This window comes from Pseudopipra pipra, chromosome 6, assembly GCF_036250125.1.
Source record: "Pseudopipra pipra isolate bDixPip1 chromosome 6, bDixPip1.hap1, whole genome shotgun sequence".
NCBI lineage: Eukaryota > Metazoa > Chordata > Aves > Passeriformes > Pipridae > Pseudopipra > Pseudopipra pipra.
Window position 1 is genome coordinate 3,354,766 of NC_087554.1, and position 15,371 is coordinate 3,370,136.

A 15,371-nucleotide genomic window follows, 5' to 3' on the forward strand; every position below is an offset into this window, starting at 1 on the left:
CATCTGAAAATATATTAACACTGCAGAATCACTGATGTTGGCCCAAATGTCACATTTAAGTCAGTTATTATCTTACCATTTATATTAATTTTGCCTTAATAGAGCACTGTTAGAGCACTATAAAGAATTCTGCTGTGGTCACATACATGTCAAAGACTTGACAGGCAGATAGCTGCAGAAGCTCTACATATATTTCAGATGACCTAAATTTTTTTGGTCAACATATACTGATGTAGTAATAATCAATGCAGGCAGAAGAGAAGGTATCAGGGTATATTCCAAGCAACTAAGCTTGTGTTGATGTCCTCCAGCTGTTGAATGCAAGTCACATTTGCTTCCATATATTGATATTTTTAAAATGTTTATGATTTGTGTTAAATCTGTTGGCATAATTGCTGTTAGCAAACCAAGAAAGTTCAGGACTACAGTATTCTTTATCCCTGGAAGAACAATGGAAATATGCTACATGTGAAAGTAAACATTGCACAACTAGTAACAGACATTGCATCTCATGCAAATGCCATGAATTTTGGCTGCATTTGAGATTTTGCCAGCACTAGGACCACCAAACCTAACAGTAAACCACTAAAAATTACCAGCAAAACCCTCACACCAAAAAACATCCACGAGAAATTGCAGCTGTATTTCATGAGGTATAAGCAAAATCCAAACATAATTTCTGTCCAGGTCTTCAAGCAACTGATTCCTTAATATTACATTTTGTGTGTCTCCATACTAAGGTAATACAAAACCAGAAAACTAATCTTTCCAAAGCTGGTTATTTAGATGTCTTCCTGGGTTACAAAGTACAGGAAGTGTAAAAAATAAAATAAGGAACATAAGTAGTTTAGAATATTTACAGTCTTTCACTTAAATGGAATGACTCACATGCTTGCTCCTGAAAGACTGCTCAGTGAAGAAACCCTCCAGTGTATGTTCCTTTAGCAGATATCCTTGAGGAAAAACAACACAATAAATTTGATAGGCTAAAAAGTGTGTATGAGTCCAACCATAGTTTTCTTTTCAAACAGAATTAACATCCTAAATGTTCCTGCATAGCAAGAAGCAGACTTTCTCACTATCCCCTGGATCACATTGAGCCAGGAAGAGGAAGGATGACTGTCTAAATTGTCAACATCACTTCCTCAGAGATCTCCCACGATGATGCTCCCTAGCAGATCACAGCTGAGACCACATCATGGACTGATGGTTTAGTTCTCATTACAAGTTCTTAGAATATCATTTAAGGCTCTCTGACAGTGAGCCTTTAAAGCACCTTATCTTATTCTAATGCTCTTTAGAGAAGAATTAAAAAGGGCTAATACATTCACAATGAAGTTTATATGATTAGTTCAAGAAGACCTGTATTATGCTTCATTTACTTTTTTCAGAGAGCAAAATAGTGACCAAATATAGATCATATAAAACATATCCAGTTCCCAGCACTAAATATCACAACTTGTACTTCACAACTTCTCTCAGCATTTCCTCGTGACCTAATAACCATCTCTCCTCTGTGGCCTGTACCTTATCTCCCCATCAACACAGTGCACACCATCACAGCAGGGAATTATAGTCTGTGTCATGCTGTGACTGGCAGAAGTTGAAATGCTCCAGATCAGTTCTGTATAAACCTTGACAAGTCTTTCCTGAAAAAAAATAAAAATAAAACCTGTGCACAGAGGTCACAGAGTTCCTCAGTTCTTAGCTCCAAGCCTTTCAATACTGCAATAGTTTTAATTTAAGTGATTTGTGATGAACAAGTATTCTTTCCACGTGTATTGTGCACTTCAACACACGACTGACAGTTTTAAAAACTCATGCATTAAAATGATTGTCTAGCTATGTATTTAAACAATTAAGTCATCATTACTTCAGTAAATGCCATAATAGGCTTTTAGAAATTACAAAAGAATCCTTTCCCACGACATTCATGATATGATATTTGTCTAACTAGTTGATCTGCTTATTATGCACTAATTTAATGCTTTCTTAAAATATATAGCAACAAAATGCACAAAGGAACAGAGTTACTCTGTATAATTATTTGATATGATAAATTTCAAAATCCCGGCATGGCCAACTAACTAAAAACACCTTAGTGCCACCACAGGACCTCCCAACTCACTTGGCACCAAAGGGTTAACTTCACACATTTAATATCCTTCCTCAAACAAGAACAATTGTAGCAAGAACCAAGGTCTTATGGTAGCCTCTGTAAGACCATGCTACTTCTTCAGAACACAACAGTAAAAAAAGCCGTGCAAATGGAGATGAATGGAGCACAAGCCACCGAGGTAATTAAAAATGTATTTTCCATCTCCTAGTAATTGAATTGTGTACAAGCTGCAAGTTAATGAGGTCATCTACCCTCGAGCACTGACAGGAAAGCAGGAATAATTATCTTTCAATTTTTTCTTATGTAGCAATTAATTTTAACCATTCGCCTACACCCCACTCCCACTTCCCTCGTTCCAGTCAGTCAAAGTCACGGCTAAGCCGAATTGACAAGCAATTGATACGGCAGCGGCGCGGAGCCGCCGAGGCGGGCAAGGTAATCAAGGGGCTGCAGCTGTTGAGGGCTAAGAGCTTCCAGGTGAACGTCACCTGAGATTTTGCATTCTGCCACTCGGAGGGCTTGGGACACACAGCAGTGCCTGACAGCACATCTGGTGCCAGGTGGGCAGGGAGGGGACATCGCTGATTCGGGAAGGGAACAGAAGGGTGGACAAGGATTGATGAATGGACAAGACTCGAAATAAAAATGTCTTTTTTTTTTTCCTAGGGCTCATCTACTATCACTGAGTATTGCAAATTACAGCTGCATTAAAAAAAAATAAAAGTGTAATGCCTTGGCTTTTAACTCAAAAAACTCAAACACCAATTAGACTCAAACCCTTATGATGCCTCCTGTAAATATCTGACACGGACTTTCAGCAACTCTGCACTTAAAAGGAACTAAGCATGTGCCAAGTCAAATTTGAGAGAGCAGGACACAAAGAGGAGTTTGGCACTTTGACCTGTGGACCGAGGCCTCACAAACTCTGTGCAGATGTCCACATTTATAACTGGGCTGACAATCTCTGTGGTTCTCCCTTTGACCTGCACCATCTTTCAGCAGCTAAAATGAGCAGTTTCCTTCACAAAAAAAAAGCTAGGGGTCTTTTCACAAGGACACCACCACCAATGTAACAGATTTACTTCATTCAAGCGTTTCACTAAAATGATTAAGATAAAAGGAAGGAGGCCTAAATGTTTGGTAAGTAATACAACTCCTATCTTTCCTCCTTCAGTTAAGTCTACAAATGTTATCAGCATATTGCATGCTTGATGGATTGCACAAAAATGACCATGTGAGCCCATACCACATGCCAACTTGTCCCTCTGTGTCAGTGTACTTCAAGCTGTCCCAGCTGCACTCAAGTTAAATTTCTTCTACAGTTTCTAATTACTAATTTCTGGCTGGCAGTTTTAGAATGAAGCCCGTTCCCAACAGCAAGAATTCTGATTCAGATGCTCTTTCTTTCATGAATTGTGGCAATGACTGTGTCTTACTCACCTGGCTGAGCAGAGTAGCAAGCCTGCCCGCCAGGTAAAAGTCCTTTGCATCTGCAAGACATTAAAAATTCTTCCTTACATGCACCATCACAACTGGAGAAAAACACCAGAAAAATGGTAGAAATTCTTCTGTGTTGGCAGTGGTATAAACAGGGAAGAAATCTTGGACCTTTGCATCTGTCTCTTCCTAGTACTCTTACTAGCCAATTCAAGGAGTTGCTCCAAAGTTGATTCTATGCATTTCAGAAGTTTCCAACAAATGTGTTTCCTTTTAGATGAGCATAGCTTTCAAGGCAAAGCTCGGTACAAAATGTAAGAGGAGTTAGTCCCTAGCTTTTTGCTTCATTAGAAATGCAAATATTGGTTATTGTGTGGTGGAAAGTAGGCAACACCCGGAAAAGTGGTATGTATAAAGGGCACCTCAGCTTCAGTATAAAATTAGCATCAGGAATGAAATCAAAGGCAAGCAAATGCCTACATGTACACACTGGAGGGAAAAAGGAGTCATCACTTTCTTTTGAGCACATAAAGAATATAACAACACCTGACAGTGAAGTAATGCAGTAATAGCAGTAATTTCTATACATTTATTGTATCAGCTAACTTTCTACGTACTTTGCAAAAGTCTCCTACTCTTCTTCCAACTGATGCTGCATTTCACAATCTAAAAGCTGTTGAGATAACTATAAATATGTCAGTAAGTGGAAAATAAGGAGTTTGTTTCTCCTGAAATCAAAATCAATTTTTGCTTTTAGCAGACTTCCTGATCTCAGTTTGTTGTGTCATAGGAAGATGCCTGATGCAATCCTGTAGCATATGCAGAGAAACCCTTTCACGAATATGAGCAAAATGAGTTCTTACCAGAAAAGTTTATACCTTTTGCATTTTCCTTCAATACTGAGCAGCACCCAAGAGACCAGAAATTGAATCAGTGTCTACTCTAAAAAAATCACAAATGAAAACAAAGGCACTGACTCCCACTTAGTCAACCAGAAATACATATCCTTGTGCAATCACAAAACAAAACCCAAAACTTCCACTCAGAATTGAAACAACAATTAAAAAATCCCAATCAAGAAAAAACAAATTCAACTTCCCCCAAAAGCCCCAGTAGTTTAACTGATGGAAGGTAAGTGCAGAACTGGGACAAATTGGGAACACTGGTGACAAGTCCAGATGAAAAGCCATCAGTTACAGTATCAGAGGAAAGCTCATCCACAAAGATAGTGTTCATCACTCATAATTAAATTCATTTGAAAACATGGATATGATGGAAAGACATGAATTGTACTACAAAGACAAAATCATTCTCAGTGGTTAGTTAAGTGTTGTCAGTCAATCCTAACCATTTCACAGCCAGCTTTCTCTCTGTAATGGCAGATTAAACTTGGCAGACTTGATGGGGCGTAATAAACTTCATGCAGCTACCACTCCTCCTCTTTTTGCACAGCTAGGGCATGTTCACCCCTTTAGGTTTACTCCAGAAAGCCCAGATAAAACAAGAAGATCAGTTTCCATGTCCTCTGGAGGTTCTCCTGCTCTCATTAGAAGGGAAAGTTCAAATACATGTGCACAAACCAAGTTGCTTGATCCTCTCTCCTGCCTCTGAAGTGCAGGAAGACAGAGGAATGAAGGGCTTACTCAAACAGTGCCAGGAACCAAAGAGCAAAGGCTTAAATAAAAGGTTATCATTATGCAGCTTCTTCTGTTCTGAATACAATGTTCTGCTGGTCCATCCTGGGAAGTATCCTGTCTCCCACGAGAAAAAGCAGATTCTCTCTCTTAAGAGCATTTTCTGTGGTTTGTTTTCCTTGCATCTCCCAGCATCCAAAACTGTCTTGGCATATTTCTAGTGCCCATCCCTGCTTAATCCTTTTGCTATCTGTTTATAAACTTCTTGCCCAATTTGAGTACTCCCTTTTTGAACTTGTAAATACTGTCTCTGAAACTTTCTGTGGCAATTGATTTTAGAGTTTTGTTACCCACTCTGTTAAAACTTTCTCTGCTTGCTTGTCTTCTTAAAATTCTCACATTATGGCAACAGTGTTCCCTTCCCTGATCTGCTTCTATTACAAACTGATCCCAGAGTAAAAACAAGAGATGGTTACTCCTGAAGTTCAGTATAAATCTCAAAACAATTTGAAAAGGAAAGGGAGAAGAAAGAAAAAAAAAAAAGAGAAAAAAGAAAGAATAATTCTTGCCACCAGAAGCAAACACCTTGCCCTAGTTGGAGTAGAGTTTTAACTGAAATCCAAGATGATACTATCTTCTTACATTGAGGGATTTAAAAAAATCCCAGATTTACCACAGACTTATTTACCATTAATGATAAACTAACTTGAGTCATATGATATGAAAAGGACATGAAAAATAAAAAAAAATAAATTGTTTAGAATAGCCTCTAATGAACTTAAGTTGTGGTAATTAAATTGTCATGATACAAAAACTGACAGTTTGTTGAGGTTTTTTTATTCTTAGAACAGTCAAATTTTCTTCTACGTGTTAGTATCAGATACATTATTTGTATTCAATATATTTACATGTTAATTTCACATTAAAATGTTTTGGGGACTTTTCCCTTTTTTGTTACAACTTCTTGTTGCAACACACTTCTGTGTGAATTTTATGTCCGCTTTCTGTAAATCCAAGTTTTCAGATTTGGATTAATCCTCCTTTTCTACCATTCCTGCAATGTAGGTGAAAATGAACATATGAACAATTAGCCACAGAGTCGTCACCCTTTAGTTCCTAAAGCAAAAGCCTTTCTTGAATCAAACCAGGGCTAGCTGCTCTTTGGGTCAACCTTGAAAAAGGGAACCACACCTACCTCGACACACATCAAAGTGCATAACAGTATGTTACCTGGCTACCAAAAAGTCTCTGTGATTAGGAGAATTCATGCAGCAAATACAACTCAAAAAAGCAGGCTAAAAGCTTCCTCTTAAAAAACCCAGAAACCTAAAATTTAGATACCATTCTGAAATAAACCACAGCCAGAACACAAAGCAAGAAATCACATAAAATGCTTTAGTCTAGAAAAGCATATGGAGTAATATAATTGTTTTGGTTCACAATCAAAAGGTTCTAGCACACAAATTGAAATCATGCTTGGATGATGAAATATAAAGGAATTCATGTTCCCACCACACTGCAAGCAAGACACATTGCCACAGACACACAGGAGGAATTACACATTGGCACAATTTTGTTTGAATACAACCTATTCTTTTCAACAATGATTTGCACAGTAGAGCTGATATGATTTAATCCTATACAAAGTCTGAAAGCCATCCCAAACACATAAGACAAACACATAAGATAAATCCAGACTTTGATTTTGCTTAAATTTGATAAAGCGCCGCTACGAAAGGTAGAACTTTTCATACATCCACCTCAGGCTCTTTTTAAGTGCAACTAATTTTGGTCTAGCATAAGTTCTGCAGTGTGAACTGAGAAAATTTCTCAGCATCTCTATCTCTATACCACATTCCATATGGGATATTCTTCCTTTTCCTGTGAGAACACTAAAAGAAGCAACCCATTCAATGCATTACCTTTTCTTATGGGAATATCTAACAGTCCCAACCCTGCACAGGAATGTGCATCCCTAAACTGCCAGTCTGCAAAAGAACAGGGTCCCAATACAGAGGCATGTCCAACCTAAGCTTAAAAATTCAACTTTGAGTTTTCCATTTTCAGGATTTAATTTCTGACAATTGATGCTAACAACTTTTAACTTGAGACAGGTCAAATCACAGAGTCATCAGGTTTGGAAGAGGTCTCTGGAGATCTCACCCAGTCCAACCCCCCTGCCAAGGAAGGGTCACCTAGAACAGGTGACACAGGAATGCATCCAGCTCAGCTTTGAATGTCTCCAGAGAGGGAGATTCCATGACCTCCTTGGGTAGCCTGTTGCAGTGTTCTGTCACCCTCAATGGAAAGAAATTCTTCCTCATGTTGAAGTGGAACTACTTGTGTTTTAGTTTATGGCCATTGCTCATTGTCCTGTCTCTGAGCACCACTGAAAAGAGTCTGGAACCATCCTCTTGACACCTGCCTTTGAGATATTTGTATGTATTGCTGAGATCCCCTCTCAGATCTCCAGACTAACCAGACCCAGGTCCTGCACTCTCATCTCATAAAAGAGATGCCCCAGATCCCTCACCATTTTTGTGGCCTCCACTGGGCCCTCTCCAGTAACTCCTTGTATTTCTTGAACTGTGGACACCAGAACTGAGCACAACACCCCAGATGTGGCCTCACTGGGATCGAGCAGAGGGGGGAGGATCCCCTCCCCCAGCCTGCTGGTCACACTCTTCCCAATGCAGCCCAGGGTACCACTGGCCCTGCTGGCCACAAGGGCACACTGCCAGCTCACAGTCAGCTTGTCACCCACCAACATCCCAGGGCCTTCTCAGCAGAGCTGCTCTCAACTGGCTCAGCCCCCAACCTGTACTGGTACTTGGGGTTATTCCTCCCCAGGTGCAGGACTCTACCGACGCTTGCCCTTTGGAAACTCTTTGGGTTTGTCTCCACCCAGCTCCCCAAGAACGAATCCTGCACAAACATTTTCTTGTGAAGAGTTCTGGAGAGGTGAACACAATTACTTGCTAGACTAATGCATCTCCTGGAAGTACTTACAGAACATTTTTTTTTTCAATGCTAAAATAGCTTATTACATAAACTTATGCACTTATGAAAGATTTTAGGCTGCACCATTAAATACTCCTGTTTTTCTAAAAATACCTTCTACACAACTTATCAATCTCCCTTTAATTATTATACTCTGTTGCTTGATCTGGCTTGGCCTGTGATAAATTGTGCTCAGGTGTACTGCACATAGGTCATAGAGTGCATCTACATAACATAGATTTTTACAGGAAGTTTTGCACAAATAGGGAAATACTTGCTTCTTTTATTTAAAAAAAAAAAACCCTGAGATCTTAAAGAACTCTGGCCCCTTTCAGTAAACAGCATGTAAAATTACTACACAAACTTGGGGGCCCACAGCAGTGACCATAATGACATTTACTGAGGGTCTTTGACAATCCTGGTGGTTCTCTCCAGCTGTTTAACTATCAGATCAAGGTTATTCCATAGGATCTTGCTAAGCCCTCACACAACAGATTACTGACTGTCCTAGTCCATAATAATATTAAAAAAAAAACCACCAACAATTTGTATTCTTTGTTGTCAGTACTATTTTAATTTCAAAAGTACCATCATTTGAAGGTATTTCAATTCACCAGCTGGCTCAGTATTAATTTCTCATCCCACTCTCCACAAATTACACATGAAAACTAGAGAATACACAGAAGTGAATAAAGCAAAAAATGGAAGATTTCAATAGATGTTCAGGCAGTAATCTACGAAAACAGCATGAATTTCTGCTCAAAGCAATGGGGAAATTCTGCTACCTCCAGACATCATGATTAAAATACTGCATATTAGTTCCAGCTAAGTCAATTTTCTTAAATTGAAAACTCCAATGTAAAAGAAGCTTCATTAAAAAATTTTGTGAAGTGCAGTTGTTCCTACCTATCCTGAGATTTGAATAGAAGCCATATATGGTCGGTTACAGCAGGCTTAATATTCCCTCAAAGATTCTACACAAGTCAAGTGTCTCTTGGCATCAACACTGATTTACTTGGATATTTTTTTTTTTTAAATGTCCTTCCTCCATTCCTACCTCATAACTGAAATACTTTATTCATTTGGTATGAAGGAATTCCTTAGATATAATTATCTGAGAGAAGAAAAGTGATTTTAGTTTCTAATGTATAGGTACAGATTATTTACTGAGTTGAAACACCAGAAATTGTATAACCAGATGAGATATATGGTTTCTCACAAATTATGCTTTGGAATTCTGATCAGTAGAAATTATATATTTCATACTTCCATTCTGTTCACATTCAAATAAGGCATTTAGCAATCAAATATTTAATTGAACAAAATTCTAGGACACTTTTTTCTTTTAAAGGAACATTTTTATGTGGCGTTTAGAGTATTCAGATGCCTTGCTGCTTTTCCAAAACATTATTCAATTGTATGACTACTAAAAGGTAAACCCTGAATAACACATAGTGTACTTGAATTAGTTTTTAAAAATATCTCCAGAAGAAAAGGTTAAAAACTCAGGGAAATGCTCCATGGGCCAGCACTGCCCTGGCACATTTTATACCATTGACTGATGACATGAGACTCCTAAGAAAAGAAGAAAATAGAACAAAATGTTAGCATCTTCTGTTAGAGAAAAATCATATTTTTGACTGTAGAGGTTGTATGAGAAATAACTTGGAGCTCAAATCAGAAAAATGCATAATGCTTTCAGCACCCAGTCTGTGTCTGTGCAGGACTGAACTCCAGCAAAGTAGTGGTGCCCTGTAGCACGGCACAAAATAAACCCCATAAAGACAGACTGCAAGGAGACCAAAGTAGCAAGACATCCCTGCTTTACTTCTGTTTCCTAGGATACTTTTCCACACCCGTGTTTCTTTCATGTCCATGTTTTAAAATAGTCATTTAACATTTACACCTGAATTAATTCCAGTTATAAATACCACCCTTTTAATACATCCAGCTAGGTTTAGGATGTTAGCAGCTCACAGCATCTTTTTCATTAAGAACTTTAGGATTTGAAGTGATAAATTATTAATTAGCCTTTCAAGTTAAGTAGCGTTTCTGAAACATAATAATGAAAATAAGCAAATCTACATAAAGCAGATCTCTGAAGATCTGTCCTTTCAAAATAGTTGTCTGTCCTTCTACAGTAACACCCCTTGGCTCTTCAGAACAGTTACTCAGTAAACAGTTCTTAAATTCTGACTGAGAAAATCAACCAGCAGAGATAAGCAGCTGGTTTTCTTCCACTCTGCACTTCTTAATCTCTCTATGGAAATTTCAACTGTAAGTGAAAATCACAACTCATCACAGTAGTGGCTTTTCTGACACAAGAACATGCCCACAATGGACTGGCCAATGAGCCCTCTGGGTCTGCCCAGAGAACAGAAACCAGAATGTTTTTTCAGTCTTGAACTAAGTTAAAATTAAGGAGTCTTTTCAGCTCGCTTTTAACAACTGACCTTCTCTCAGTCCTAGACTAAGTTTAAGTCTTTTCAGCTTGCTCCTAGCAGCTGACCTTTTCAAGACAGTGAAGTATTCTCCTCTTCCAAGGTCAAGATCAGCCAAACCCTCACCTTCCTCCAGCAGTGATGACTGTGCGTGACTTGCAAGTGTATCTAGAAAAGAACGAGCCCGTGACAAAGTTTGCCAGCTGAGGTGCTGGAGCAGTGTGTCCGCATTCCTACAGCTCTCTTTTTACTCTCTGTGGCCACATAATTCAGTATGGCCTAAGAAAGATCCCAATCACTTCTTCGTAGTTCACGAGCCCTGCAACACTATCACTATGCCTTCTCTGACAGTCAACCTTCCACCTTTTTCACCTAGAAGACTTGCACTGTGAATTAAAATGTGACTTTCTTTCTTCCAGTAAAAGAGAAAAGGAGATCAGAACTAATCTTCCCCTAGGTCCTTCCCTCCCCCCCCCCCCCCCCCCAGTTTATGTGGCACAGACCGGCCTGCAATAATCAAACCAGAGCCATTTAGTGTATAGTCTAGTCTTGCTGTGACTAATAGGATGATTGGTTGTATAGCTTCTTTATGGTTGTTCATTATATCACCCTTACATAAAGTAATTTAATTTCAGTGGGATAATTAGGGTATTTCTAATCTAACTGATAGTCTGAATGAAATGAGATTCTCAGAGGGAGATTTGTGTACCAGGAGATTGGTGACCTCCGGCCCCAATTTTCACACAATGTATTAAGCTGACAGCCTTACTTCCAAGCCCTGCTGCACTGGCTCTTCACCACTTGTGCAGATCTATGTGCTGCAGACAGCAACTCTGAATGAGGCTCTTCCATCCAAAATCCCATTATTAAAGTAAAGGGTAATATTTTACTTGAATTACAGAAAAATAATCCAGGCCATCATTCACTAGCTGGAAATGCAGCACTGCTATTAATCTGCCATGCAAAGCGTGCAACTAAATTCTTGATTTTAGACTGAGCCTCACAAGGCAACATCCAATATGTGCTGTGTTCACTTGATGAACACATACACTTTTGTAAGTATTTAAAAGAAAATCTTCCCCATCCTGTTTTCCAAAAACACATGCAAAAGTTGAAGAAAGCAGCTTCTGTGCCACTGGCAAACTGAATCAACTGTATTTACAAACCCCAAACCCAAGTTTCCCTATCTTTTGCTGTAACCTGTAGCTGTCAAACAGACCAGGCTACCTGGCTGATTAAAGCCAAGGCCCTCCATGTCTTCACTGACTCTTACAGAGAAGCACAGCTCTTTCTGTCTCTCTCTGTTCTCTGAAAGCTGACATCCTCCTTTCCCACACCTGTACAATGCTGTCCTGGCTCACACCAATCCAACTCTCTGAGTGCAGCAAAAGCCTTTTTACTTCAGTTCAGTGTCTCGCTACTGTAACTGAAACCTTCCTCATCATACCTGTGTCCCTGTGGTTGCACATTCCTCTGTTGATCCTTGTCTTTTCAAAGGATGATACCCTTAAACACCAAAAGCCTTCACCCACAGACCTTTGAAATTATTTCCTTGTGATTAGTAAACCTCTTCAACCTCAACAGCTTAGCCTTTAATCCTAGGAGCTAATAGAAAGAGAAAAGGCCTCACAAACTGAGAAGAAACACTTTGCTCTGTCATACAATTTGTTTTTAGTGCTCCAATATTTGATTTAAAGACAGTAAATAGCTTATATGAGCTTTCAGACTTCTTTGCCCCAGGCTAACATAAACAGCTCAAGCAAGAGACTGAAGATATCACTCAAAGTCTTTCTTTTCCAGACACAGTGAAATCCTGTATACAGTGAAGTCAGAGTTCACACTAACTTCAAAAGCATCACAATTTCACCTACTGCTCTATAGTTACACACAAATAATCAATACATAGTGTCAAATATATATATAGTCTGTCAAATACATATATACTTTATCTATCAAATATATATATTGTGTATGTGTATATGCCAATTTAGCATGCATATATATGTATACATATATGCACAAATCTACTAATATTTTTTCCTATTTCAGCATAACAAAGCATAATTTAATCAAAACATGCACACTTATTTTATGAAAAAAACAAAACCTCAACATTTATACTTGAGCATGGAGGAAAATCTACAATCTATAGTATTTATAACTCAACACTTAAAACAATAGAGTTCATACAGAGGAAATTATTTTCAAGAAATTTTTCTGGAATTAGCACCTGTTAAAGGCAGTTATGTCACTTTTAAATAGCAAAACCCAGTGAACCGCTACATATTACAGCTAAATAAAGACCTTTCTTTAAAGAACAACTACATAAAAAAATCAATGTGAGGATCATGATTCTGTGTACATCCATAATTTAAATCCATTGGTAGGGGGCATAAATCCAGCCTAAGAGCCCACCTCCAGCTTTATTTCACTCAGTTTCTCACAGTAGAATTTTTCAGTAATGGTCATTTGTTTGGTTTTTTTTTCCACAAAGCCTGGCACTTGCAGCTATGTCAGGCCACTTCCTTGGGAATTTGTAGTTAAAAAATCACCTGTAATATGGTAGTGGCCCTTTTACAGAAATAGCCAGGGCCTATTTAGGAGACTCTGGAGTTCATGGTTCATTGACCTTATAAAATGAAGAAGCCATTACAGTTTAATATAGAGTCCCCACACAAGAACTAAAGGGTTTATATATTAGAGATGACAAAAGGCCGTTTTTTACTTTTTGCATATCACCAACTTATTTTTAAACAGATTTGCAGAAGAAGACAGTGTCGATCAAAAGTAGTTTTAAAATAATAGATTATTTTATAGCATCTTCATCAGTTGGCTGTCTTAAGATTTGACAAAATATTATTCTTGGTCAAAGGAAATAAAAATTAACTGCTTGCAATATGTGCAAATAATCTTACATTAAGTGATTGCCCAAAATATAGCATATTTTCTAAAGTAAATTAATTTTACATTAAATCATGAAAGCTTAGAAGGGAAAATTGAAAGCAATTACATTATATTTGTGTATTTAACAGAACTGACAATGAATAGTGCTGGATTCTGCTCCAGTTCTGTATCTGCCATCAAGTCAATACAACCCAGTATTCATCTGTACTTTGGATGAGTCTTCCCTGCTGAAGTATCACTGACTCTCCTTTAGAATCTGACATCCTCATCAAGTGTTATAGATACACTTCTAATTTAAGGATTTGAGTCTCAAAAAAGTTAAGTGTTAAGGAGTATATTCAATTTGAGCATTAAATGCTAATATACACAACATGGAAATTGTATCTGCAGGAAGATGCATGTCTACTCTTTTGCACAGGCTCGTAATTTTAGACACACAACAGAAACAACTGCCCTGAAGTTCTAGCAACAAGTTCCTCTTGTTGCTAGAGGCTAAGAGCCTTTCAGCACAACTCTGCTGCCTTGTTTCTGTTCTGAACCCTGTCAACCCTGTCAGAACTGCATTTTTTATGCTTTTAAGAGAAATAAAAAGGTTGAGCAACTGTGTGGTGAAACTGAAAATAACTGAAAATCAGTTATTTTTCTAGAAAGATAAGAGATAAGTAAGAGAGGACCACGTTATCTATTGTTATTCAAACAGCCTTCTGCTGGACTGAATGATGTTTTGTGTACAAGTCAAGCTAGAACTCCAAGGAAAATCTGAGCTGGAAAAGGAAAAGCACAGTTATTAAAACATTTGGCTAATAAAGCACGTCTTGAAACCTGGGTACTCCTACAGCTCCTGTATACAAGTTCAAAAAAGTTCCTCAGTTCCTTCATAAAAGCTGAGGGTACTCAGCAGCTCTCAAATGATGTTTCACTGCCCCACTGGAGCTTGTCCCTGAAAAGGCACACAAAGCATTTTAAATCAAGAGCAGAAAATTATCTTTGTCCTGTAACTAGTAAGTTAAGCCCTGATATCAAACTGAGAAAGAGCACAGAGAAAACACCTCCCCCCTCCCCTTAAAAAAAAACCAAAACAACAAAACCTTATTCTTTGTACAGTTAATAGTGACAAATTACTATGGTATAGTATAGAGAGTGTCAGGGAAAGAGAAGACACATCTGCTTTCACATATTTCACAATATTCAAACCATGCCAGCATTAACAACGATACACTTCAATCGCAAGAATCCTTACTAAAGCTCCACTTTAAAAGCTACAACTGCTATGAAGACATTATTATAAAATTGTTTTATTTCTTACCCGTTATATTACTGCCATCAAATAAAATACTTCAAATGTTTCAGGAAAATTTTTGAGCTAGCATCAGTGTCAGCTGTGTTTGGAGGTGAGAGACAAACAGAAGAGAAGGGAAAAATAATAAAAAAAAGCTAACAGAATTTTAGGCAAAAATCACCTTTACTTAAATTTTACTAATTGAGTAATCTACTGAAATTTTTACTTTAGCATTCTACTTTTTTTTCTCCCCCTCTGAATTTTATTTAGATGTTTGTGTCTTGTCCTTAAACACTGTACAGTATTAAAGTACTCCATAAAATTACTCCAGCATTGTCATGAGCAAGATATCCAAAGAGAACTGCAAATCATACAATTCTTAGTGTAATTTGTTCAGTGCTAAAAACACTCAAGATTCTCCAGGAAGAGGTTATCTGTATAGGTTTGCTTTATAAAACTCATTAACTACATTGTAAACTTTGCCACCACATTTCAGCACAACCCACGTAACTAAATTAACAGTAATTATCCTGCATTGCAATGAAAGCAGAAGTTTT